At 40.9% G+C, this 24972-nt stretch overlaps 1 non-coding gene across 1 annotated transcript; it reads left to right on the forward strand.

Annotated features, from left to right (window-relative positions):
* Positions 1–7619: 7619 nt before the first annotated feature.
* On the forward strand, positions 7620–7727 carry LOC112787939 (small nucleolar RNA R71). The gene has a single exon (XR_003195325.1). It is a non-coding gene; the product is annotated as a small nucleolar RNA R71 (small nucleolar RNA).
* Positions 7728–24972: the final 17245 nt, after the last annotated feature.

Consider the following 24972-nt stretch of genomic DNA (forward strand, 5'->3'; position numbering starts at 1 on the left):
CAACTTAATGCCCTTATCCCTTGTGAAGAGGCTGAAGATCAATGAGATAATGCCCACAGATGTAGTCATCAGGCTGGCAGACAAAACTCAAAAGCAAGCAATAGGAGTGGTGGAAAATGTGTTGGTAAAGGTTGGGAAATACTTTCTTCCCACAGACTTTGTCATTCTGGACATGGAAGAGAGTCACACTCACCCAATCATATTAGAAAGACCATTCCTAGCTACAGCCAGAGCACTCATAGATGTGGAGCGAGGGGAGCTAATATTGAGGATCCATGATGAACGACTTAGCTTTAATGTCTTCAAACTCTCACAAGAATCAGACCAAGAGAACAAAGAACCAAGCAAAGATCATAATGAGATGCTGACAGAGGAAGCAAGCACTGAAGCACAACCAGCCCATCTGGGAAAGCCCTTGGTTGATGAACAAGGAAATAAGCAGTTGTCACAGCTCAAGGAAAAGCTGGAGGAACCTAAACCACCAGAGACATGTGAAGACAACAACAAAATTCCCTTAGAAGAAGAAGTCACAAAGAGCAAGGCAACATCAAAAGGGACAAAGAAGAAGGTACCAAGGGGGTGGAGGAACAAGAAAATCCCTACAGAGGACTTCTCTCCAGGGGATAAAGTGATCTCAGCTTACTTCCCAGATATCCCCCCTAATCTCCCCACTGTACCATCTCAGTTACCTAAGGTCTTCACTATCAACAGAGTTCTCTCCTTGGAACATGTAGAGATCATTGATACAACCAATGGATATAAGTCCACAGCAAGAGAGGAGGACTTTAAGCATTACCAACCACCCTGATGAGGGAGAAACGTCAAGCTAGTGACGCTAAAGAAGCGCTTCATGGGAGGCAACCCATGTTTTATATGCTTTTAGAAAATAGTGAATAAGTCAATGTTCATGAATTCCAACCCAGACTTGACAAACACTTGGTGAAATCCTTAATAGGCAGTATATAGTGAAGAACAAGTTTGGTGTTCAAAGCATGCCAAGAAAGCATGAATGCAACTGAGAGCATGCTAGTCTTAGAGCTTTGAACAGAACTTTTTATCACAGTGCTCCAAACTAAGTTTGGTGTCACCCCATGGTGCCACCAATGTGCATATAAGGATACACAGTTAGTTAGTTAGTTGGAGTTCATGAATAAACAAAATCTTTTCTTATTTTTATTATTCTAGCCGTGAAGTTTAAATTGTTTTTTTTTATGATATTAATTCTTACTTTTCTTATTTTATCTTTATAGGAAAAAGCAAAGGGAGTGGGAGTACGAGCAATCAAGAGGGACACAAGGAGGACAAGCAAGGAGGAGAGCATGGGCAACCACATGAGTAAAAGGTGGTGGAGTTTGGTTCACGAAATTGTGATGTCCAGGCTCGAACAATCCCTGGTAATGGCTCCAAAGCTTGGTGCTTTGATCTTAATTCATAATTGTCACAACTTCGATACAACTAACCAGCAAGTGCACTGGGTCGTCCAAGTAATACCTTACGTGAGTAAGGGTCGAATCCCACGGAGATTGTTGGTATGAAGCAGCTATAGTCACCTTGTAAATCTCAGTCAGGCAGATATAAAGTGATAATGGTGTTTTCGAATATTATATAATAAAATAGGGATAGAGATACTTATGTAAATCATTGGTAGGAATTTCAGATAAGCGAATGGAGATGCTTTTCGTTCCTCTGAACCTCTGCTTTCCTGCTATCTTCATCCAATCAGTCTTACTCCTTTCCATGGCTGGCTTTATGCAAGGGCATCACCGTTGTTAGTGGCTACATCCCCTCCTCTCAGTGAATAATATGCTCACGCACCCTGTCACGGCACGGCTATTCATCTGTCGGTTCCCGATCATGCTGGAATAGGATTCACCCTCCTTTTGCGTCTGTCACTAACGCCCAACAATCGCGAGTTTGAAGCTCGTCACAGTCATTCAATCATTGAATCCTACTCAGAATACCACAGACAAGGTTTAGACCTTCCGGATTCTCTTGAATGCCGCCATCATTCTAGCTTACGCCACGAAGATTCCGGTTAGGAGATCTAAGAGATATTCATTCTAGCTTAATTCATGTAGAACAGAAGTGTTTGTCAGGCACGCGTTCATAGGGGAGAATGGTGATGAGCGTCACACATAATCATCACCTTCATCACGTTCTTGGGTGCGAATGGATATCTTAGAAGCGAAATAAGAAGAATTGAATAGAAAACAGTGGTACTTTGCATTAATCTTTGAGGAACAGCAGAGCTCCACACCTTAATCTATGGAGTGTAGAAACTCTACCGTTAAAAATACATAAGTGAAGGTCCAGGCATGGCCGAGATGGCCAGCCCCCATGGTCTAAGAACAATGCGTTCAAAGATTGTAAAAAAGACTAGTAAAAGGTCCTATTTATAATAAACTAGTCACTAGGGTTTACATGAGTAAGTAATTGATGCATAAATCCACTTCCGGGGCCCACTTGGTGTGTGTTTGGGCTGAGCCTGAGTGTTGCACGTGCAGAGGCCATTTGTGGAGTTGAACGCCAGTTTCTGTGCCAGTTTGGGCGTTCAACTCTGGTTTTGGATCCTTTTCTGGCGTTGGACGCCAGATTTGGGCAGAAGGCTGGCGTTGAACGCCAGTTTATGTTGTCAATTCTTGGCCAAAGTATGGACTATTATATATTGCTGGAAAGCCCTGGATGTCTACTTTCCAACGCAATTGGAAGCGCGCCATTTCGAGTTTTGTAGCTCCAGAAAATCCACTTTGAGTGCAGGGAGGTCAGAATCCAACAGCATCAGCAGTCCTTTTTCAACCTCTGAATCTGATTTCTGCTCAAGTCCCTCAATTTCAGCCAGGAAATACCTGAAATCAGAGAAAAACACACAAACTCATAGTAAAGTCCAGAAATGTGAATTTAACATAAAAACTAATGAAAACATCCCTAAAAGTGACTAGATCCTACTAAAAACATACTAAAAACAATGCCAAAAAGCGTATAAATTATCCGCTCATCACAACACCAAACTTAAATTGTTGCTTGTCCCCAAGCAACTGAAAATCAAATAGGATAAAAAGAAGAGAATATACTATAAATTCCAAACTATCAATGAAACAGAGCTTCAATCATATGAGCGGGACTTATAGCTTTTTGCCTCTTGAATAGTTTTGGCATCTCACTTTCTCCATTGAGGTTCAGAATGATTGGCATCTATAGGAACATCAGATTTCGAATAGTGTTATTGACTCTCCTAGTTCAGTATGATGATTCTTGAACACAGCTTCTTTATGAGTCTTGGCCGTGGCCCTAAGCACTTTGTTTTCCAGTATTACCACCGGATACATAAATGCCACAGACACATAATTGGGTGAACCTTTTCAGATTGTGACTCAGCTTTGCTAAAGTCCCCAATTAGAGGTGTCCAGGGTTCTTAAGCACACTCTTTTTTTTTTTTTTTTCTGCAAGCTTTGTTCTTTGCTGCTTTTTCTTGCTTCAAGAATCATTTTTATGATTTTTCAGATTATCAAGTAACATGTCTCCTAGTCATCATTCTTTCAAGAGCCAACATATTTAACATTCTTAAACAACAACTTCAAAAGACATATGCACTGTTCAAGCATACATTCAGAAAACAAGAAGCATTGTCACCACATCAATATAATTAAACTAAGTTCAAGGATAAATTCGAAACTCATGTACTTCTTGTTCTTTTGAATTAAAACATTTTTCATTTAAGAGAGGTGATGGATTCATAGGACATTCATATCTTTAAGACAAAGTTACTAACTACTAATGATCATGTAATGAAGGCACAGACATAGATAAGCACATAACATAGAAAACAAAAAACAGAAGAAAGAAGAACAAGGAATGAATCCACCTTTAGTGATGGTGGCGTTTCCTTCTTGAGGAACCAATGATGTCCTTGAGCTCTTCTATGTCTCTTCCTTGTCTTTGTTGCTCCTCCCTCATTGCTTTTTGATCTTCTCTTATTTCATGAAGCATGATGGAGTGCTCTTGATGTTCCACCCTTAGTTGTCCCATATTGGAACTCAGTTCTCCTAGGGAGGTGTTGATTTGCTCCCAATAATTTTGTGGAGGAAAGTGCATTTGAGGCATCTCAGGGATCTCATGGAAATGAGCTTCTTGCGCCTCTTGAGCTCCAAGACTGGGCTCTCTTGCTTGCTCCATCTTTTTCTTAGTGATGGGCTTTTCCTCTTTAATGAGCATATCTCCCTCTATGTCAATTCCAGCTGAATTGCATAGGTGGCAAATGAGGTGAGGAAAGGCTAACCTTGCCATGGTGGAGGACTTGTCAGCCACCTTGTAGAGTTCTTGAGGTATAATCTCATGAACTTCCACCTCTTCTCCAATCATGATGCTATGGATCATGATGGCCCGGTCTATAGTAACTTCAGACCGGTTGCTAGTGGGAATGATTGAGCATTGAGTAAACTCCAACCATCCTCTAGCTATAGGCTTGAGGTCCAATCTTCTTAGTTGAACCGGCTTGCCTTTGGAGTCAACCTTCCATTGAGCTCCTTCTACACATATGTCCATAAGGACTTGGTCCAACCTTTGATCAAAGTTGACTCTCCTTGTGTAGGGGCGTGCGTTCTCTTCCATGTATGGCAAGTTGAACGCCAACCTCACATTTTCCGGACTAAAATCTAAGTATTTCCCCCGAACCATTGTAACATAGTTCTTTGGATCCGGGTTCTTACTTTGATCATGGTTCTTGGTGATCCATGCATTGGCATAGAACTCTTGAACCATTAGGATGCCGACTTGTTGGATGGGATTTGTTAGAACTTCCCAACCTCTTCTTTGAATTTCATGTCGGATCTCCGGATACTCATTTCTTTTGAGTTTAAAAGGGACCTCAGGGATCACCTTCTTCTTGGCCACAACATCATAGAAGTGGTCTTGATGGGCTTTGGAGATGAATCTTTCCATCTCCCATGACTCGGATGTGGAAGCTTTTATCTTCCCTTTCCCTCTTCTAGAGGATTCTCCGGTCTTAGATGCCATCAATGGTAATGGAAAAACAAAAAAGCTATGCTTTTACCATACCAAACTTAGAATATTGCTCGCCCTCGAGCAATAAACAAAAGAATAGAAGAAGAAGAAGAAGAAATGTGGAGAGGGAGAGGGAGATGTGGTTTCGGCCAAGAGGAGTGTAGAGGGGTGTGTTGTGTGAATTTGATGAAGAATGGAGGTCTTTATATAGGGAAGGGAGGGGGGTTAAGGTTCGGCCATATGGGTGGGAAATTGGTTTTGAATTTTGAAGGTAGGTGGAGTTTATGAGGTAGGTTTATTGGGAAGAGTGGGTGGATGTGAGTGGTGAAGGTTTAGTGGGGAAGAGAGATTGAGGTGATTGGTGAGGGGTTTTTAGGGAAGAGTGTTTATGGGGTTGTGTGAAAGAGAGTGGTGAGAAGAAGTGAGAGGAGGTAGGTGGGGATCCTGTGGGGTCCACAGATCCTGAGTGGATCCTGTGGGGTCCACAGATCCTGAGGTGTTCAAGGATTTACATCCCTGCACCCATTAGGCATATAAAAATGCCTTTGTATCCAACTCTGGGCGTTCAACGCCAGGTTGGTGGCCATTTTGGGCGTTCAACGCCCATTTGTGTGCCATTTCTGGCGTTGAACGCCAGAACCATGCCTGTTCTGGCGTTCAGCGCCCAGAAGCTGCCCATTTTGGGCGTTCAGCGCCAGAACCATGCTTTGTTCTGGCGCTGAACGCCAGACAGATGCTCCTCCAGGGTGTGATTTTTCTTCTGCTGTTTTTGATTCCGTTTTCAATTTTTATATTTATTTTGTGACTCCACATGATCATGAGCCTAAGAAAACATGAAAAACAATAAAAATAAGAATTAGATAAACATTGGGTTGCCTCCCAACAAGCGCTTCTTTAATGTCAATAGCTTGACAGTGGGCTCTCATGGAGCCTCACAGATGTGCAGAGCTTTGTTGAAACTCTCCAACACCAAACTTAGAGTTTGGATATGGGAGTTCAACACCAAACTTAGAGTTTGGTTGTGGCCTCCCAACACCAAACTTAGAGTTTGACTGTGGGGGTTCTGGTTGACTCTGCTTTGAGAGAAGCTTTTCAAGCTTCCTCTCCATGGTTGCAGAGGGAGATCCTTGAGTTTTGAATACAAGGGGGTTCTCATTCCATTGAAGGACTATTTCACCTCTGTCAACATCAATCACAACTCTTGCTGTGGCCAGGAAAGGTCTTCCTAGGATGATGGATTCATCCTCTTCCTTTCCAGTATCCAGGACTATGAAATCAGTAGGTATGTAAAGGCCCTCAACCTTTACTAATACATCTTCTACTTGTCCATAAGCCTGTCTTCTTGAGCTGTCTGCCATCTCTAGTGAGATTTTAGCAGCTTGCACCCCATAGATTCCCAGTTTCTCTATTACACAGAGGGGCATGAGGTTTATTCCTGAACCAAGGTCACACAGAGCTTTAAAGATCATGGTGCCTATGGTACAGGGTATTATGAACTTTCCAGGATCCTGTCTCTTCTGAGGCAATGTCAGTTGATCCAGATTATTTAGTTCATTGATGAACAAGGGAGGTTCAACTTCCCAAGCATCAATGCCAAACAATTTGGCATTCAGCTTCATGATTGCACCAAGAAACTTGGCAGTTTGCTCTTCAGTGACATCCTCATTCTCTTCAGAAGAGGAATACTCATCAGAGCTCATGAAGGGCATAAGGAGGTTCAATGGAATCTCTATGGTCTCTAGATGAGCCTCAGAGTCCTTTGGTTCCTCAGAGGGAAGCTCCTTATTGGTCACTGGACGTCCCAGGAGGTCTTCCTCCTTGGGATTCACGTCCTCTCCTCTCCTCACAGGTTCGGCCATGGCACTTATGTCAATGGCCTTGCACTCTCCTTTTGGATTCTCTTCTGTATTGCTTGGGAGAGTACTAGGAGGGATTTCAGTGATCCTTTTACTCAGCTGGCCCACTTGTGCTTCCAGATTTCTAATGGAAGACCTTGTTTCATTCAAGAAACTTACAGTGGCCTTAGATAGATCAGAGACTAGATTTGCTAAATTAGAAGCATTTTGTTCAGAGTTCTCTGTCTGTTGCTGAGTTGATGATGGAAAAGGCTTGCTATTGCTAAACCTGTTTCTTCCACCATTATTAAAGCCTTGTTGGGGCTTTTGATCCTTCCATGAGAAATTTGGATGATTTCTCCATGTTGAGTTATAGGTGTTTCCATAAGGTTCACCTAAGTAATTTACCTCTGCTATTGCAGGGTGCTCAGGATCATAAGCTTCTTCTTCAGGAGAAGCCTCTTGAGTACTGTTGGATGCAGCTTGCATTCCATGCAGACTCTGAGAGATCATATTGACTTGCCGAGTCAATATTTTGTTCTGAGCCAATATGGCATTCAGAGTATCAACTTCAAGAACTCCCTTCTTCATAGGCGTCCCATTACTCACAGGATTCCTTTCAGAAGTGTACATGAACTGGTTATTAGCAACCATGTCAATGAGTTCTTGAGCTTCTGCAGGCGTTTTCTTTAGGTGAATGGATCCACCTGCAGAAGTGTCCAGTGACATCTTTGATAGCTCAGATAAACCATCATAGAATATATCCAGGATGGTCCATTCTGAAAGCATGTCAGAAGGACACTTTTTGGTCAACTGTTTGTATCTTTCCCAAGCTTCATAGAGGGATTCACCTTCTTTCTGCCTGAAGGTTTGAACATCAGCTCTAAGCTTGCTCAGCTTTTGAGGAGGAAAGTACTTGGCTAAGAAAGCCGTGACCAGCTTATCCCAAGAGTTCAGGCTGTCTTTAGGTTGAGAATCCAATCATAATCTAGCTCTGTCTCTTACAGCAAAAGGGAAAAGCATGAGCCTGTAGACTTCAGGATCTACTCCATTAGTCTTAACAGTATCACATATCTGCAAGAATTCAGTTAAGAACTGAAAAGGATCTTCAGATGGAAGTCCATGAAACTTGCAGTTCTGCTACATCAGAGAAACTAACTGAGGTTTCAGCTCAAAGTTGTTTGCTCCAATGGCAGGAATGGAGATGCTTCTTCCATGTAAATTGGAATTAGGTGCAGTAAAGTCACCAAGCATCCTCCTTTCATTATTATTATTTTCGGCTGCCATCTCCTCTGCTTGTTCGAAAATTTCTGAAAGGTTTTCTCTGGATTGTTGTAATTTAGCTTCTCTTAATTTTCTCTTCAGAGTCCTTTCAGATTCTGGATCTGCTTCCACAAGAATGTTCTTATCCTTGCTCCTGCTCATATGACAAAGAAGACGGCACAGAAAAATAATAATAATAATAGAGATCCTTTATACCACAGTATAGGGATCCCTTTGTGAGTGGAAGAAAAGAGGGGGAGACAAAGAATGTGATGTAAAGGAAGAAGCACAACTGTACGGATGGAAGAGATGTGAGATGAGATGTTAGGATATGAATGAATAAATAGAATAGGATGGGGGAGGTATAATTTTCGAAAATTATTTTGAAAAAGAGTTAGTGATTTTTGAAAAATGGTTTTTGAAAAATGTTAGAAATTTTCGAAAAATTTTTAAAATTTAAAAATAAAAATAATTAGTTAATAAAAAAAAGAAATTTTTGAAAAAGAGGGGAGATATTTTCGAAAATTAGAGAGAGAGAGAGTTAGTTAGGTAGTTTTGAAAAAGTTAAAAAACAAACAAAAAGTTAGTTAGTTAGTTGAAACAATTTTTGAAAAGATAAGAAGTTAGGAAGTTAGAAAAGATATTTTGAAAAGATATTTTTGAAAAAGATAAGATAAGAAGATATTTTTGAAAAGATATGATTGAAATTAGTTTTGAAAAAGATTTGATTTTTAAAATCACAATTAATGACTTGATTCATAAGAAATCACAAGATATGATTCTAGAACTTAAAGTTTGAATCTTTCTTAACAAGCAAGTAACAAACTTCAAATTTTTGAATCAAAACATTAATTGATTATGTTATTTTCGAAAATTTGGTATAAAAATAAGAAAAAGATTTTTTTGAAAAATATTTTTGGAATTTTCGAAAATAACTAAGAATTTTTGAAAAAGATTTGATTTTTGAAAAAGATTTTGAAAAAGATAAGATTTTCAAATTGAAAATTTGATTTGACTCATAAGAAACAACTTTGATTTTAAAAATTTTTGAAAAGGTCAACCCAAATTTTCGAATTTGATGAGAGAAAAAGGGAAAGATATTTTTTTTTGATTTTTGAATTTTTATGATGCAAGAGAGAAAAACACTAAAAAGATGCAATGCATGAGATTTTTAGATCAAAACATGTGATGCATGCACAATGCTATGAATGTCAAGATGAACACCAAGAACACTTTGAATGTCAAGATGAACATCATAGACACAATTTTGAAAAATTTTTAATGCAAAGAAAACATGCAAGACACCAAACTTAGAATTCTTTAATGTTTAGACACTAAGAATTCAAGAATGCATATGATAAACATGAAAAGACACAAAACAAAAAATCATCAAGATCAAACAAGAGGACTTACCAAGAACAACTTGAAGATCATGAAGAACACTATGAATGCATGATATTTTCGAGAAATGCTAGATGCACATGCAAGTGACACCAAACTTATGATATGACTCAAGACTCAAATAAGAAACACAAAATATTTTTGATTTTTATGATTTTCTAATTTTTTTGGATTTTTATTTTATATTTTTCGCATATTAAAAGGAAAAATAAGGATTCCAAAAATTTTTAATATGAATTCCAGGAATCTTGCCATGTTAGTCTAAAGTTTCAGTCCAGGAATTAGACATGGCTCACTAGCCAGCCAAGCTTTCAAAGAAAGCTCCAGTCCAAAACACTAGACATGGCCAATGGCCAGCCAAGCTTCAGCAGGTGATCATGGATCAGCAGCAGGTGGATGAGCAACAACTAATTTGCTCTTGATAACAAATTGCAAGCCTCAATCCAAATGAATTTAGACATGGCTTTACAGCCAGCCAGGCTTCACATGCTTCATGAAACACTAGAATTCATTCTTAAAAATTTTGAATAAATTTTTTTTTGAAAGTATTTTTTATTTTTTTCGAAAACAGATGAAAAATTTTTTTTTGAAAATATTTTTTTTTTGAAAAATTTTTGAAAACAAAACGAAAAGAAAATTACCTAATCTGAGCAACAAGATGAACCGTCAGTTGTCCAAACTCGAACAATCCCCGGCAACGGCGCCAAAAACATGGTGCTGTTGCCGGATCAAACTTGGCACTGATGTTACCGGACCAAAAGCTTGCCGAAAACTCAAACAATCCCCGGCAACGGCGCCAAAAACTTGGTGCACGAAATTGTGATGTCCAGGCTCGAACAATCCCTGGTAATGGCTCCAAAGCTTGGTGCTTTGATCTTAATTCATAATTGTCACAACTTCGATACAACTAACCAGCAAGTGCACTGGGTCGTCCAAGTAATACCTTACGTGAGTAAGGGTCGAATCCCACGGAGATTGTTGGTATGAAGCAGCTATAGTCACCTTGTAAATCTCAGTCAGGCAGATATAAAGTGATAATGGTGTTTTCGAATATTATATAATAAAATAGGGATAGAGATACTTATGTAAATCATTGGTAGGAATTTCAGATAAGCGAATGGAGATGCTTTTCGTTCCTCTGAACCTCTGCTTTCCTGCTATCTTCATCCAATCAGTCTTACTCCTTTCCATGGCTGGCTTTATGCAAGGGCATCACCGTTGTCAGTGGCTACATCCCCTCCTCTCAGTGAATAATATGCTCACGCACCCTGTCACGGCACGGCTATTCATCTGTCGGTTCCCGATCATGCTGGAATAGGATTCACCCTCCTTTTGCGTCTGTCACTAACGCCCAACAATCGCGAGTTTGAAGCTCGTCACAGTCATTCAATCATTGAATCCTACTCAGAATACCACAGACAAGGTTTAGACCTTCCGGATTCTCTTGAATGCCGCCATCATTCTAGCTTACGCCACGAAGATTCCGGTTAGGAGATCTAAGAGATATTCATTCTAGCTTAATTCATGTAGAACAGAAGTGTTTGTCAGGCACGCGTTCATAGGGGAGAATGGTGATGAGCGTCACACATAATCATCACCTTCATCACGTTCTTGGGTGCGAATGGATATCTTAGAAGCGAAATAAGAAGAATTGAATAGAAAACAGTGGTACTTTGCATTAATCTTTGAGGAACAGCAGAGCTCCACACCTTAATCTATGGAGTGTAGAAACTCTACCGTTAAAAATACATAAGTGAAGGTCCAGGCATGGCCGAGATGGCCAGCCCCCATGGTCTAAGAACAATGCGTTCAAAGATTGTAAAAAAGACTAGTAAAAGGTCCTATTTATAATAAACTAGTCACTAGGGTTTACATGAGTAAGTAATTGATGCATAAATCCACTTCCGGGGCCCACTTGGTGTGTGTTTGGGCTGAGCCTGAGTGTTGCACGTGCAGAGGCCATTTGTGGAGTTGAACGCCAGTTTCTGTGCCAGTTTGGGCGTTCAACTCTGGTTTTGGATCCTTTTCTGGCGTTGGACGCCAGATTTGGGCAGAAGGCTGGCGTTGAACGCCAGTTTATGTTGTCAATTCTTGGCCAAAGTATGGACTATTATATATTGCTGGAAAGCCCTGGATGTCTACTTTCCAACGCAATTGGAAGCGCGCCATTTCGAGTTTTGTAGCTCCAGAAAATCCACTTTGAGTGCAGGGAGGTCAGAATCCAACAGCATCAGCAGTCCTTTTTCAACCTCTGAATCTGATTTCTGCTCAAGTCCCTCAATTTCAGCCAGGAAATACCTGAAATCACAGAAAAACACACAAACTCATAATAAAGTCCAGAAATGTGAATTTAACATAAAAACTAATGAAAACATCCCTAAAAGTGACTAGATCCTACTAAAAACATACTAAAAACAATGCCAAAAAGCGTATAAATTATCCACTCATCAGAGTTCCATCTTTGGTCCATCTTTCTCTATGCTTTAAATAAGGAAGATCTTGTATGAAATAGAACTTGCTTCCATGTTTGTTTGAACTTTTTTTATTTTGTCTTTTAAGTTTTGTGTTGCAGAGGTCCATGCTTGCTAGTCTTTATGTCACTGCATCATCACTAGGCTTACTTGTATGCTTGTTCCTTTAAATCAAATAAAAAGAGAATGAGTGTTTACAAAAGACCAGAGTGGAGCTCATACTATGGAGTAAGTTCATGAGTTTATGGTGTGATCATAAGTTAGCTAAGTTGGTTCAACCACAAGGTGGGAAGACAACTATCTGTCATGAATACTATGCTTTGAATACACCCCATGAGACTAGCTAAATAAGAAGATCCTAATAAGAAAAAGGGAAAGAACAAATAAAGGTTGAAAAATAAAAGAAAAAAAGAGTAAGCAATAAGGCTAGGCACCAATGGTTTTAATCTTGAGGCATGTGTCTGTGGTGCTCCTGTGTGAGGGATCTACTTGGATGAATAAGCTCTTAGGGGTGCCTTATCACTTGGTAACTTGGGTTAACTAACTCGAGATTATCAGCTGAAAGTCCACTATCAAGAGTAACCTTAACTACAGAGCATTTAGTAACCCAAAGAGGTGCTGGACACCAAGGTCTCAAGAAAAGAAAATAAATAAACTATATGCCTGTGGTGTGTATGTATGGGGGAAAGAGACTTGAGGGAGTAAGTCCGTAGGGGTGTCTTAACACCTAGCACGTTGAACCAACTGGTTCGGGAGTGTTGGCTGGAAGCTTATCTTAAAGAGTCGCCCCCTTACAGAGCACTTAGCCTAAGAACACAAATAAGCCCTGAAATAACAATAAAATGATCAATGAATAAAAGTCTCATGGGATGCAATCACAGTGAGTATTCTAGGACATGATAAAGGTTTGAAAGCCAGTAAAGGAATGAATCTAAGTTGCTATGCATGAAACCACCATAAAACCAGGGACATGACCTCCACAAGAATGACTCATTTCTCTTGGCATTCCATTCATCATTCTCTTGTTCCAGTACTTGCTTAGGGACAAGCAAGCTTTAAGTTTGGTGTTGTGATGCCAGGGCATTTTGGCCAGTTTCACTGACCTTTTCTTTACTGTTTTTAGGGTAGTTTCATGCATTTCCTTAGAAAATAAGCTAGTTTTGGGTAGATATTCACTTACATCTTGATTCAAGCATACATTATGCACTTTACATGATTTCATGAGGATTTTGCATGAATTTAATGACAAATTGGATGTTGTACTTCCCATGACTTGGACTAGAACTTTGATGCACTCTATTGCTTGATTTCAGGACAAAGGAAGCAAGGAAGAACCACGTTAGCAGCCACGTTAATCTAATTAACGTAACTCCTAACGTGGAATGGGAGTAACTTGCAAAGTTAATGAGAAAAGTAATCGCCAAGAACGCTCTCGAAGCCATCATTGCCCACGTTAGGAGTCACGTTAACTAAGTTAACGTGAACTCTAACGTGGAGGAAAGGAAATGGAGCCAACGTTAGTGACACTTACCTTTGTCACTAACGTTGGACCAAGCTCATAAGTAGCCACGTTAGTTGCCACGTTAACTTAGTTAACGTGGCCTCTAATGTTAAGAAGTAAAGGGGAAGCCAACGTTAGTGACATTCAACTTTGTCACTAACGTTGGCCAAGTCACAATAAGCCACGTTAACCTAGTTAACGTGAAAGCTAACATGAAGAAAGTAGGTGATTAACAACGTTAGTGACACCAAACATTGTCACTAACGTTGGGATTAACCCACACAAGCCCCAATAAGCCACGTTAACTCCCACGTTAACCTAGTTAACGTAGAAGTTAACGTGAAGAAGGAAGGTGATCGCCAACGTTAGTGACACCTAACATTGTCACTAACGTTGGAAGGAGCCCACACAAGCCACAATGAGCCACGTTAACTCCCACGTTAACTTAGTTAACGTGGAAGCTAACGTGGATAAGGGAATGATGAGCCAACGTTAGTGACACTCAACTTTGTCACTAACGTTGGAGATGGCTAGCATGGCCACGTTAGAAGCCACGTTAACCTAGTTAACGTGGATTCTAACGTGAGAAATAGGGGCACATTGGAACGTTAGTGACAAAGGTAAGTGTCACTAACGTTCTCGAAGGTTAGCAAGCCTACGTTAAAAGAGCCACGTTAACTAAGTTAACGTGGACTCTAACGTAGGAAAGGGGGAGACTTCTCAACGTTATTGGGAAAGGTAAGTCCCAATAACGTGTGTGAAGGACAAAGAGGCAACGTTAGTAGCAACGTTTGTGCCACTAACGTTGGAGTTAACATGGCTTTTACTTTGGTGAGGAACGTTAGTGAAAAAGGTGATTGTCCCTAACATTCTCGAACCCACATTTCCACTTAAACGTTAACACCACTAACGTCCTGAGCTAAAGTCTCTGCCCACTTCACACTTTCTCTCTGCAAGTAAAACTAAGCCCAATGAAGAAGATAACTTCTTCAAACTCAAGATCCAAAGGCCCATACCCAAGACTTGAAGAGCCAACTAGAAGATCAGAAGAGTAGTATATATAGGAGTAGCTTTGAATTAAAATGGGAGTTGGAAAATAGAGGGAGCCTCTTGGCATAGAATTACTCTCTATATTTTACTTTCTCTGCACTTCTAGTTTCATCATATATTCTCCATCTTTGTTTTCATTTTCCAGAACTTTGAACAACTAAACCCCTTTCATTGGGTTAGGGAGCTCTGTTGTAATTTGATGGATCAATACTAGTTTCCATTATTCTTCTTCTATCTTTTCTCTTGATTTTACTTGAAAGCTTTCGATCTTCATCCAATTGGGTAGTTATCTTGGAAAAGAAGCTATTCAAACTTGGATCTCTTCTGAACTTTGAAAGAGGAATGAAGAGATCATGCTAGAAATACTTTCTCATGCTGGACCAAATTGGGTTTGGATGGATATGTGACTATAATTCTCTCAACACTTGATTTGGGAAATGCATGTGGTATAATCAGTGACCATGCTTCATCTCTTCTCATGAGCAATTGACCAAGGAATTGGCTATTGATCAAGATTTGAGAGATTGAATTACAAGGAATTGTAATTCGATCACTTAAGATTGCCAAGGAGATCAATGAGTGCGTTGATTGAGGAAGAGATGAAAATGAAATTGATCCGGAGAATGCAACATCTCCTGAGCCCAATGAACTCCCCATTTCTGATCTTACCCATTCTCTTTAATTTCTGTCATTTACTTTTATGAGCAATTACCCCATTCCCATTTAAGATTCTGCAATTTACTTTCCGTTATTTACATTCAGCTCTTTATTTCTAGCATTTACGTTTCTGTTATTTACTTTCCCGCCATTTAATTTTCTGTAATTCTCAACCCAAATTCTGATTCGCTCAACTAGAACATTCCTCTAATTAAAGTTACTTGATCAATCAATCCCTGTGGGATTCGACCTCACTCTATTGTGAGTTTTTACTTGACGACAAATTCGGTACACTTGCCGAAGGAAATTTGTTATGAGACAAGTTTTCCATGCATCAATATAAAAGATTGGCATTGATTTAAATAATATTACCTAACCAGAATAAAACAAGTCACTAAGCACCCAAAATAATTCAAGAGAAGATGCAATAGTTAAATAAGAAAATTAACACCAATGGTAAAATAATAAATTTAGAAAAGAAAAATAAAAATATGCACAAAATTAAAATGCAATGAATGAAATATGCAAATAAATTAAGTAAAATAAAAAGAAAGATAAGAAGAATGAGAAGTGAAAGAAATAAAGTAAGAAAGAAAGAAGAAAAGATAGAAGAAATTAGGATTAGAAAATATAAGAAAAATAAGGATTTGGAGAAGAAAAGATAAGATATTTTGGCTGATCTGGATATTCTGTGCGCCGCATGTGACGCGGATGCGTAGGTGACGCGGATGCGTGGGTCACGCGATCGCGTGACCTGATTTGTGCGATTGGCCCGAGTGCAGCCTCGCGGTCGCACAACTCTCTGTTAGAAACTTGGTATTGCCAAAATCCAGGGTGACACGGTCGCGTGGTCGACGCGCTCGCGTGAGTGGCAATGATGGAGATATGACGCGGACGCGTGAGCCATGCGTCCGCGTGGTAAGGCTTGTGCGATCAGCACCAGTCTAGCACCACTCTCGCACAACTTTCCGTCGTGCAACCCTTTCTTACGTCGATTTCCAGGTCACGCAGCCGAGTGAGTGACGCGGACGCGTCAGCGACGCGGTCGCGTGGGATGATTTGAGCCAAAGGCATGCCTCCAGCCACGCTACCGCGTGACTCTCTGTTCGATTTCTCTTCTTCACAATGCACATGTGACGCGGACGCATCAGCGATGCTGCCGCGTCGTGTGCGTGCTTTTTTTTTTTTATAATGCAGTATGCAGAATGCAATGCTAATATGAATGTTATGCAAAATTCCAGGTTCAATACAATAAAATAAAATAAAACTCAAAAACAAATAAAACTAAATAAAAATGAAAAAGGAACGATCATACCATGGTGGGTTGTCTCCCACCTAGCACTTTTAGTTAAAGTCCTTAAGTTGGACATTTGATGAGCTTCCTATTATGGTGGCTTATGCTTGAACTCATCCAGGAATCTCCACCAATGTTTGTAATTTCAATGGCCTCCGGGATCCCAAACTAGGCGCAGAAAGCCTTCAAGTAAGTTAAAGCAAGTCACAAGGCCCCAAGAGTGCTGATTTCTTGTTCATACTCTTTAATTGCAATCTGTTTTAATTCATATGAACTATTCTGATTGCTATTTATTTTTTGGGAACATCCAATTTTAGCCGGAATGCTGTCCAAATTTCTCTACGTTGTTTTGATTTTCATTCCTGTTTTGGTTTTGGCAAACTTGAACTCTGCTTTAATCAGCTTTTACCAAATCAATTGCTGTATGACAGGGCAAGCTTTCTTATTCTTTTTAATTTCCTAGTTTATAAATTGCATCTTGGATGATTCAATTCCACTTTTTGCTATTTTCATTTGAGTCATCCCTAACTTCCTTGTTTGAATTTGAGTTATCTGTTGCTTTAATTTGTGAATTCTCGTTATTTAGAAATTGATCCTCATGTCACTTACTCTAATCCATTTTTATTCCCTAATTTTAACTTCCTAAACTTTTTTTTATTCTAACCAAACCTAACCCTTCAAAATATCTCTTCTGATTTTTCACTTTCTTTTTAACATTCTAACCAAGGCATGATGATACTTTTTCTAATCAACTTGAATGGAAGTACATTTTGGATTGTTTCATTTTTTTTCAGTATTCTAACTCTTATACAATCCTTAAATGAAAATTTACTTAACTCAATTTCCTCATCTATTGCTCCTTTGCCACTTTGTGTTTCTTTTGATTATTTGCCTATTTGTTTTCCTGTTTTTATTATATCCTGGTTTTCTATTTTTCAGAATGTCTGCCAGCCAAAGAAAAGGAAAGGCAAAGGCAACTACTGGCAAACGTAAAAGAGGAGAATCCTCCATGTCCATCCTGGATATCATGCACGATGACTCCTGGCGGAAGAAACACTTTACCCCGCAGGAGAAGGCTGACCAGCTACTCCCTGCCACTGATCCTCTTAGATTTGTAAACCGATACTGTGAGCTGAAATATCCGGTGTTTGCAACCTCCAGGAACCTGTACCTGGAGAGGACTTTGAAAATCCCAAAAGAACTCTAGTAATACACCTCTGAGCAAATCAAACAAAGAGGCTCGTTCTTCCTGGAGAGAAACCTGACTGAGGTCAATGCATCTTGGGTAAGGGAATTCTACTGCAATTACTTCAAAACTTCCTTAGATGCAGTGAACCTTAGGGGGAAGCAGATTCTGGTCATTGAAGAGGCCATAGAGGATGTTCTGAAGCTTCTGCCTAAATCTGATCAGTTGGATGGCTATCAAAGAGCTGAGGAGGATATGCGCTTCATGAAATTTGATTGGGATGCAGTCAAGGCCAGGATAGCCCTTGACCCGACCGTTCCATGGATCATGGGTCAGAACACCACCATGCCAAAGGGAATCAAGCGAATTTACTTAAATGATGAGGCTCGGCTATGGAACCAGATCCTGAGCAATTTTGTCATGCTGAGTACCCATGAGACAGAGATCCCTGCCGCTATGATCACCTTCCTATGGTGTGTGATGGAGGGTAAGGACCTGTACCTGCCACGCTTTATCCGGTACTATATGGCCAGGGTCCACGTCCGAGGCACTCTACCCTTTCCTTATCTGATTACACAGCTAGGCCGTCGAGCTGACGTGCCTTGGGAGGATGCTGATGAGAAGCCACCTGCTGCAGAATGCAAGAAGATTATCCCTCACAGCAGGAACTTTTTGGCTTTGGGCTACAGACCTCCATTCCTCACTGCTACTACTGAGACAGCCACACCATCTGCCGGCCCCTCTTCTTCCACAGCTACCCCAGCTACCCCTGCTACCACCACTGCACCTCCACCTGCCTCAGAGCCCATCTATCACCTAGTGCACTGACGTTGGTATTTTTGCCAGTAAAGAAGTTTATAAAAATAGTCACGTTGTAGATATAGTTTCTAAACCGACAGAAATCCCTTCGTACAAACGTTTTGGGTGTCACAAGTAACAAACCCCTTAAAAATTATTAACCGAGTATTCGAACCTCGGGTCGTCTTCTCAAGGAACTGCAAGGAAGTATGTTCTTATTATTGGCTATAAAGGTTGTAATCGGGGTTTAGAAGGTAAGAAGTAAGTGAATTGAATGACAAGTAAAGTGAATGGCAATTAAAATAAATAAATACTGTAAGGTAACTTTTGGCAAGGTAAGAGAAATTAGAAGTCCAACTTAGTTATCTCTCTCAATAATAATGAAAGTTGAATCTTAATTCCACTTAGTTAACCTTTACTAAAGTAAAGGAAAGTCAAGGGACTAATTAGTTTGACCTTCGAATCCTATTTATTTCCTAAGAAAAAGTTGGGATTATTGAAGTTCAGTTCAATTAGCAAGATAGCGATTATCAGTTATGTTGAGTTTGATGATGTTGAGTTACTGATTCCTTAACCAAGACCAAAAGGGGAAAAAGTAAAATTGCTGGAATAAAAATGTCCTTAGATGGAAAGCAATGGTAACACAAACTAAAGAGAAAGCAATCAATAACTGAAATACCTCAAATAATCATTAATTCAAATCATAACATGGAAAGGGTTCATAAGTCAAGTTGGCAACTGTTCATACCCTGGGTCGAGTTACCCGACCCGGGATGATTGGCGACAAAGCGACCGACCTCTTCAGGTCAGACTACCCGACCTCTTCTAAAGAGCTCGGCCAAATCGACAGGAAAGCCCAATAAAGGGCCCAAATAGAGGAACACGACCCAAATCCAAAGGCAATCCCAGCCTATAGAGATAAAGGCGGTTCCCTTGAAAATAAGCTAACTTCATCCAAAATAGGATAAGATAAGATAAGATAACTAACTTATCTTATCAGAAAGGTCAGCCCCCACTACTATAAATACACTGGAGCACCCAGGTATAACTCATACTCTGATTCTACATAACATCTGTTTAATACCCATGCTAACTTAAGCATCGGAGTCTCTTGCAGGTACCCCCCACCCTTCGGTGACAGAGGATCAGCAGCACGTCCAAGTCCAAACAAGACAGACGTACCGGCTCCGGCCTCCATTCACCAGCCGGACACATCGGTTCCGACCATCACTGAGGATCTCGTCCGAGATTGACCTACAGTTTCAGGTAACCCTCAGAACATTGGCGCCGTTGCCGGGGATACAAAGCTTACCAACAGAGGCCGCCATCATGGGACTCATCAACGGCCTACGAGAGGGGCCATTTAGCCAATCTATATCAAAGAAGTACCCTACCTCATTAGACGAAGTACAGGAGCGAGCAGAAAAATACATCAACATGGAAGAAAATGCTCGATTAGGAGAAACCTCAAAATCTGGGAACCCCTACCGAGATAAAGACAAAAAGAAAGAAGACCGACAAAGGGAGAAAATTAAAAAATACCATAATTATACTCCCCTCAGAGCATCCCTAGTCGAAATATACAAAGAGGTCTGCCATACAGAAAAGATTCCCCCAGCACGGCCTCTCAAAGGAAAAAGAGGAGGAGGAAATCGGAAGGAATATTGTGAATATCATCGGGTCAGAGGACACGCCACCAACGAATGCTTCGACTTAAAAAATATCATAGAAAAATTAGTGAGGGAAGGAAAATTAGATCGATTCCTAGCCACCCGAGATGATGATCAAAGAAAAAGACGAAGGGATGAAGATACCGAACGAGCAGAACGATCACCTCGGACACCAGAAAGACATGTCCACATGATACATGGCGGATTCGCAACAGGAGGGATCTCCAAATCTTCCCGCAAAAGGTATCTCAAAGAAGTATGTCATGTCGAAGGAGAGGAGGAAGCACTCAACATCCCAGCGATAACATTCACTAAGGAGGACGCGTCCGGCATCATCACAGGACACGACGATCCCATGGTCATCACCATCATATTGGCAAACGCCAACCTACACCGCACCTTAATAGACCAAGGGAGTTCTGCCAACATATTATTCAAGACAGCCTTTGATAAACTCGGCTTAGAAGAAAAAGAACTTAAGGCATATCCAAACAGTCTGTTCGGGTTAGGAGATACCCCGGTTCGACCACTAGGATATATATCACTACATACAACCTTCGGAAAAGGAGACAAATCCAGGACCCTCAAAATAGAATACATCATAGTTAATGTAAGTTCAGCTTACAATGCTCTCATAGGTCAGACAACACTCAACCAACTCGGCGCAATAGTCTCGACCCCACACCTATGTATGAAGTTACCAACGCCAAAAGGGATAGCCACGATAAAAGCTGACCAAAAGATGGCACGTCACTGTTATAATGAAAGCCTAAACCTCAGAGGCAAAGGAGAAGAGTTCCACGCAATTGAGTTGGGCGGAGTTCAACGATGAGAAGATCTTCGCCCCCAACCAGAAGGTGAGATAGAAAAAATTCAGATCGGGGACACCTCGGAAAAAATAACTAATATCGGCACAATCCTCAAAGGAGGATTAAAAGAATTGCTAATACAATTCTTACGAGATAATGTCGATCTCTTCGCATGGAAAGCCGCGGACATGCCAGGCATAGACCCTAAGCTAATGTGCCACAAGTTAGCGATCTATCCAGGATCTCGACCGGTGCAGCAGAGACGAAGAAAGCTTGGGCCAGAGCGATCTCAGGCTGTGGAAGAGCAAGTACAAGCACTGCTGGAAGCCAGATTTATAAGAGAAGTCAAGTACCCACTATGGCTAGCCAACGTCGTCTTGGTGAAAAAGTCGAATGGGAAGTGGCGAATGTGCACCGATTACACTGATCTCAACAAAGCTTGTCCAAAAGACCCATACCTACTTCCAAGCATTGACGCTCTGGTAGATGCTTCTTCTGGATATAAATATCTCTCGTTTATGGATGCATACTCGGGATACAACCAAATTCCCATGTACCCACCAGATCAGGAAAAGACCTCGTTCTTAACACCAAAGGCAAACTACTGCTACATCGTGATGCCTTTCGGTCTCAAGAACGCAGGAGCTACTTATCAAAGGCTAATGAATAAAGTCTTCTCAGATCACATCGGAAAAATTATGGAAGTTTATGTGGACGACATGTTGATAAAAACGCAAACCAAAGATACATTATTATCCGACTTGGCTCAAGTGTTTGACACCATAAGGAAACACAACATGCAACTCAATCCCGCAAAATGTACCTTCGCAGTAGAAGCAGGCAAATTCTTAGGCTTCATGCTCACACAAAGGGGAATTGAAGCAAATCCAGACAAATGTCAAGCCATACTCAACATGAAGACCCCAACCTGTGTCAAAGAAGTACAACAACTCAACGGGAGATTGGCCGCCCTATCCCGATTCTTAGCAGGAGCTGCGATAAGATGTCTTCCCTTCTATGCCACTCTAAGAAAGGGAAAACAGTTCGAATGGACGATAGAATGTGAGCAAGCCTTCAAAGACTTCAAGAAATTCTTAGGACGGCCACCTATCCTATCTCGACCACGAGAAGGAGAACCGCTCATATTATATCTCGCAGTAGGGAGCCGGGCAATAGCCTCAGCACTAGTCAGAGAAGACGAAAATGGGCAACAACCCGTCTACTTCATTAGCAAGGCACTACAGGGATCCGAACTGAACTACCAGAAAATAGAAAAATTTGCCTATACTCTTATCCTAACATCTCAACGACTCTGCCCGTACTTCCAGGCTCACACCATTAAGGTTCGAACTAACCAGCCCATAAAAGGAATATTGCAGAAAATAGATTTAGCAAGCAGAATTCTACAGTGGGCAGTCGAGTTGTCAGAGTTTGACCTCAAATATGAAGCTCGGACGGCCATCAAATCGCAGTATCTGGCCAATTTTATCGCAGAATTCACAGATGCCCTAGAAACCCCCACAGAATGGAATCTTTACGTGGACGGTTCTTCAAATAAAACTGGAAGCGGTGCGGGCGTGATAATAGAAAGCAACCAAGGAACCCAGGTTGAGCTCTCCCTCAAGTTCGGGTTCCCGGCCTCAAACAACCAGGCGGAATATGAAGTGTTATTAGCTGGTTTGAAGCTGGCTAAAGAGGTCGGAGCTCAAAAACTCAACATTTACAGCGATTCACAAGTGGTCACATCACAAATAACAGGGAGCTACCAAGCCAAAGATCCCACCATGAAAAAGTATTTGGATAAAACCAAGGAACAACTCGGACAAGTTGGGGAGTATAAGATCTGCCACATACCCCGCGAATAAAATGCCCGAGCTGACGCACTCTCAAAACTAGCCAGCACCAAACCAGGGGGTAACAACAGAAGCCTCATCCAGGAAATGTTGCAGAACCCGTCAATCTCGGAAGAGGAAAAAGTCTTGACCATAACAAGTCAGGACCAAGGATGGATGACCCCTATAGCCAACTACCTCAGAACAGGAACACTCCCCACAGAAGAAAAGGAGGCAAAGAGGTTAAAAAGGGAGGCACAGTACTACACCGTCATAAACAACATCCTGTACAAAAGAGGAATCTTAACACTTTTACTAAAATGTGTGCCAACCTCCAACACAAAGGAAGTGCTAGAAGAAATACACGGCGGTATTTGTGGCAATCATCTCGGAGCACGAGCTCTCGCCAAAAAAGTACTCCGGGCGGGATTTTATTGGCCAACTCTACAGAAAGAAGCCACAGAATTTGTAAAGACATGCCCACCATGTCAGAAACATGCCAACTTTCACATCGCCCTGCCAGAAGAGCTCATCAGCGTGACCTCGCCTTGGCCGTTTGCAAAATGGGGACTCGATCTTCTCGGCCCTTTCCCACAGGGATCAGGACAAGTTAAATTCCTCATAGTAGGGGTAGATTACTTTACAAAGTGGATCGAGGCAGAGCCCCTGGCCAATGCCACCGCTCAAAGAAGCCAGAAATTCTTATATAGAAACATTGTCACAAGGTTCGGGGTTCCATATTCAATAACCACAGACAATGGCACTCAATTCACAGATGCAGGCTTCAGAAAACTAGTAGCTGACTTGAATATAAAGCACCAGTACACCTCCGTCGAATATCCACAAGCCAATGGGCAGGCCGAAGCTGCAAACAAAGTCATATTGGCTGGATTAAAACGGAGATTACAAGATGCAAAGAGAGCCTGGGCAGAAAAGCTTCCACAGGTCCTGTGGGCATATCGAACAACGCTACATTCCACCACGAAGGAATCCCCCTTCCGATTAGCATACAGAATAGAGGCGATGATTCCAGTAGAGATTGAGGAAGGGTCGCCCAAAGTAGTTCACTACAATGAGGGAGCAAACTCCCAACTTCAGAGAGAAGAGCTCGACTTGTTACCCGAAATCCAAGAAAGAGCTCGGATCAGGGAAGAAGCTCTAAAACACCGAATGGCTTCCAGATATAATCAAAAGGTAGTGTCGAAAAGTTTTGCAGAAAATGATCTCATCCTAATCCGAAATGATATCGGTACAACTCGACCAGGAGAGGGAAAGCTGCCAGCAAACTGGAAAGGACCCTACCGAGTTGTAGAAGTACTTGGAAAGGGCTACTACAGGCTGTCTGAACTCGATGGACGAGAGCTTCCCAGGTCATGGCACGCCTGCAACCTCAGAAGGTACTACAATTAGAAAAGATAAAAGATCTCATCATTGGATGCACTCTTTTTCCTGAAAAGGTTTTTTAATGAGGCACCAAGTTGAGACTCAGACAAATCCCATATGTATATATTTGCATTTTTCCTTTAAAATAAAATATATTTTAGATATTCTACAAAGATTTCAAGACACATTAATCTGAAGCATTCATCGTCTGATTATAAAGCAACAGATCGGCAGAAAGTGAAAAACAATTTCACTGCACGATCATGATAAAGACAACCGTCTGATAAAGGTGAAAATGCGATTCACCCAAAGGACAATATAGAGACGACAACCACTTTCTACAAATCGGCAAAGATGAACACAGAATAATGTAAGAAGTTATCAAAAGTGATCTAAAAAAGAACCTGACGAGGTCTTACGGATTGCTAAAATAATAACTTAAAGACTGGCCGACGTTGAGAAGTCGGACCAAGTCAACCCAAGTTATAAGTAAACCCTGGAAAGAGGTCTGGCCAACCCTATTAAAGAGGATTACTTTAACTTAAAAGGGCTCGACATGACAAAGTCAGCCCAAAATGAAAAGTTATAAAAGTAATCCCTGAAACAGACCTGACAAAGGTCCAAGAAAGAGGATTACAAAAATAACTTAAAGGAGACCGATATAACGAAGTCGGACTCCTACTACTAACAAGTTATAAAAGTAATCCCTGAAAGAGACCTGACAAAGGTCCAAGAAAGAGGATTACAAAAATAACTTAAAGGAGACCGGTATAACCAAGTCGGACTCCTACTACTTAAAAGTTATCAAAATAGTCCCTAAA

Source organism: Arachis hypogaea, chromosome 20 (genome assembly GCF_003086295.3).
Source record: "Arachis hypogaea cultivar Tifrunner chromosome 20, arahy.Tifrunner.gnm2.J5K5, whole genome shotgun sequence".
NCBI classification, from domain to species: domain Eukaryota; kingdom Viridiplantae; phylum Streptophyta; class Magnoliopsida; order Fabales; family Fabaceae; genus Arachis; species Arachis hypogaea.